This window comes from Eutrigla gurnardus, assembly GCF_963514095.1.
Source record: "Eutrigla gurnardus genome assembly, chromosome: 7".
In the NCBI taxonomy this organism is placed as follows: Eukaryota; Metazoa; Chordata; class Actinopteri; order Perciformes; family Triglidae; genus Eutrigla; species Eutrigla gurnardus.
Window position 1 is genome coordinate 12274057 of NC_139921.1, and position 4259 is coordinate 12278315.

General features: G+C 45.5%; 1 long non-coding RNA gene across 1 annotated transcript; it reads left to right on the forward strand.

Moving 5' to 3' along the window:
- The first annotated feature begins 259 nt into the window (after positions 1–259).
- LOC311015727 lies at positions 260–4018 on the forward strand. The gene is made up of 3 exons (XR_014597403.1): positions 260–431; positions 694–740; positions 3610–4018. It is a non-coding gene; the product is annotated as an uncharacterized lncRNA (long non-coding RNA).
- Positions 4019–4259: the final 241 nt, after the last annotated feature.

Here is a 4259-nt window from a genome sequence, read left to right on the forward strand (position 1 = left end):
ACATAGACTGTTTCAACTGTTGTTTCTTCTCTTTTCTAACGCTTCAATTTCTCTCTCAATCATTTCAGTTCGTCTCTTTTCTTCCTTTTAACTTCCTCCTCTGTCCATCTCTGTCCATCACTCAGCCACGCTTATCCCACCCAGTACAACATCAACACAGCAAAAGACAAATATCACTTTTTCTAATTTTAAAAAGTGGACAAATGGACATAAGTCTATGTAAAGTCCCCAGAAGTTAAAGTAGTGTGTGTCTTCAGTCTGTCAGGTTGTCTGATCACAGAGGACGGCTGTTCTTCTCTGGCCTCAGCTCTGGACTCCAACCCCTCCTATCTGAGACAGCTGGACCTGAGCTGCAATCATCCAGGAGACTCAGGAGTCAAGCTGCTGTCTGCTGGACTGGAGGGTCCACACTGGAGACTGGACACTCTCAGGTGAGGACAGATGGACAGACATCAGACTGGACACTCTCAGGTGAGGACAGATGGACAGACTTCATACTGGACACTCAGGTGAGGACAGATGGACAGACATCAGACTGGACTCAGGTGACGACAGATGGACAGACTTCAGACTGGACACTCAGGTGAGGACAGATGGACAACAGCTCCAGACTGTGTCTCCTTCTCGGACTGAGGAACTGGGGTTCATGTTTAATGGTGGACCTGATTGAGGTCTTTGAATGTCTTCCTGCAGGGTGGACCATGGGGGACAGCAGAGACTGAGACCTGGTGTGAGGAAGTGTGAGTATGTTTTCAGTAACTCAGCTGCTCCAGATTTGAACGTGTTCATGTCCGATGATCACGTTTCTATCAGGATGAAGCGTTTGTTTCTTCGTGGCTGTAAAGATGTCGTGTTGTGTTCACACCAAACGCCACATTTTCACACTCAGTTGCAAACAAAGTCAACGCAGAGACACAAATGGACGGCAATTCCTGCCGGACGGCAATGGAGGCGAACGTGCAAAATTTGCTTAGTCATGTTTGTGTGAGTTGAAATATTTCAACTCAAGAGATAAATTCCTCTCTGTCTCTAAATCGTGTTGAGATCGTCCTCCTGTCGTCCTGACGTCCCTGAATCCTAAATGGAGGAACCAGATATTGTCTCCTGGGTCTGTGGTCCCCTAGAGGTCTACAATAGTAGCTCACATTAGTCCAGAGACCAGACCAGACTATGTGGAGGAACCAGAGACTGTCTGTGGTCCCCCAGAGGTCTAGATAGTAGCTCACATTAGTCCAAAGACCAGACCAGACTATGTGGAGGAACCAGAGACTCTCTGTGGTCCCCTAGAGGTCTACAATACATTTACATTTAGGTCATTTAGCAGACGCTTTTGTCCAAAGCGACTTACAATGTACATTTGTCAAAAGAAGGAAACAAAGAAACCACAACATATCATTGCCACAATGTAGCTCACATTACATCACATTGTCTGTGAAGAATTCACAAATCCCTCAACTGTTTGGACTCATATTCTAATAGTTATTAATTATTGGCATTTGCGTACAAACCCCTTTATACTGAGACAGAGTATAGGTTAATTTATCTTTTCCCTGATTACAGGGTGGTGCCCCATTTATTATTAATTATATTAATAATCCTAGAGCAATAATTCTATTGATATTAATAATTATCTATTAATAACCGAATCTGCTCCTACTAGTTCCACAACACTGTGTTTTTCTCCGCGATCCAACGAAACACACGCCACTACACACCCTATTTATCAATGTGTTGGGACCTCACCAAAGAGAACAAAGAGCGGCCTGCATGGAGGCCAAAAGCCTTCACACGCGGTCAGAACAAAGGAACAAAGGAGATAAAGAAATACAAACCCCCAAAGCCTCCATCTCGCTTTACTTCTCACTAAGGTGTGAAGTGTGACGTCACACCAACTTTGGTGCCCTACTGGCTGACAACCACAGGGACCCCCTGGGGTCGACCGTGAGGTATAAAAGTCTGCCCCTGGCCCTCTCTCTCTCTCTCTCTCTCTGCCCTCTCCACCTCGCTCTTCACCGTAGCACACCGCTTCAACAGGAGATCGCCGCCCCACGCGGTCTCCTGTTTGCCTGCAGCAGGAAGAACACAAACTGTTTCTTCATCCAAGCTACCAGCGAGAAGGATAACTACGACGACCCGCTCTCAACTGGAGCCAGCTGACCAAATCGCCGCACCGCGCAATTTTATTGTTTGCCTGCAGAAGGAAGAAACACGAACGGTGTTCTTCAGCCAAGTTGATCAGCGAGAAGGATAACTGCTAAACCTCGCTCTCGGCTGGATTCAACCGACTTGTCGCATCCCCCAGCCGCCGCAGGAGGACTCGCGAACCACAGCCCGTCGCCGCCTGTGCGTCAAGAAGCACCGCCACCGCATAGGACGGACTCAAGCACATCGACAAAGTAAGAGGCTCTTATCTGGGCAGAGGCATAGGTTCCATACTGTAGGATATGCTTGTAATTCTTGTTAACTTGTTTTAAGTTTTGACCAAGGACTGCCGAGTCCGTTGCTTTCTATATTGTTGTTCTCGAGTGCTGATTGTGTACCCACGCCGCTGGGTTTATTTCTGTAAAAGTGTGTGGCCTAACCTCGGACACATTCACAAGCTCATCAGTTAAAGGGCCGTGGTCTCGCTGAACGAACGCCAGTTCATTCACGAGCTCCCGTGTGATGGTAACACGCTTACTGACCTTTGTGTATTGTGAGGACCAATCTCTTGCGCACGCATTCCCTGCTCCCTCTTTGTTCCTGCTAACACACACCCAGACATACACCGCCCCCACACATATCCTACGTCAGCTGTTCTGTCTCTGTACGCTAGGGAAATAGCTCCACCTGGTGGCTGCGTCCGGCCATCTCTCTCTATCTCTCTCTTTCTCTCTCTACTCTTTTCTACGTCAGCAGTTCCACCTCTGAACGCTAGGAGGAATAGCTCCACCTAGTGGCTGGCCCCGCCATCTCACTTCATCACCTCCCCCCACACACACGCACACACACTTCACGTGTGTGTCTTCCTTCGTTTAGCTTAGCTTTGTGTGCATTTAGGTAGTTAGGTAATAAGGCTTTGTTAATTGCAGTGTTATTGATTGTGACCATTATTACTGGTTTAATAAATCTTATTATATTATAACTAACTGTCTCTTGTGCTTGTTGTGTATTTGTCACTGGATAACAGCAGGTTGTGAAGGCTAGTGTACGGATTTCACGCCTTTTAATTGTTCAATTTTACTCCTATGCCAATGATCACGATGATTGGCATGTGAGTATAAACATAAATTTATATTGAGACTGAATACAGGTTCTGTTATCTTTTCCCTGATTTCAGGGATGGTTCCCCATACATTTATGATCATATCATAATATATTACATATAATTATTAATGTCAAAAATTATATTGATATTAATAATTATCTGTTGATGACCGAATCTGACTGCTAGTATTCCAACAAATGAAATGGGTGACGTGACCCATCACCATCAAGTGACCGCCCCCTTGTGATGTCATATACTAACACCCAAAGTATATTTATTAAGCTTTCAAAACACACACCAAAAAACACCCAATTGGCTCCAACAATAACCTTTAGCTGCATTGTATTTGTTCTCTCCATCAGATGTCTGTAAACTGGAACTGGACACAAACACAGTCAGCAGAAACCTCAAACTGGACGACAACAACAGGAAGGTGACACTTGTGTCAGACGACCAGTCATATCCAGATCATCCAGACAGATTTGACTCATATCCTCAGCTGCTGTGTAGAGACGGTCTGACTGGTCGATGTTACTGGGAGGTCCAGTGGAGAGGAAGGGTTTGTATATCAGTGAGTTACAGAGGAATCAAGAGGAGAGGAGAAAACTCTTGGTTTGGATGGAATGATCAGTCCTGGAGTCTGGGTTGTTATGGTGGTCGTTACTATGTCTATCACAAAAACAAAGAAACACCCATCTCCTCCTCCTCCTCCTCCTCTGGTGTGGTAGCAGTGTACTTGGACTCTCCTGCTGGCACTTTGACCTTCTACGGAGTCTCCTCTGACAAACCGATCCACCTACACACCTTCAACACCACATTCACTGAACCTCTTTATCCTGGGTTTACAGTCTGGACTGGATCAGTGTCTCTGCATCTCTGAAGCTGTGTTCAAAGTAACACAAAGCAAATTTTTCACGCAGTGCGATTACATTCAGAGTCGATGCAAAGATGTGAATGAAAAAATTGCAATTTGTAATCCTCCTTGAACTTGTTATTAAATGTATTAATGTTT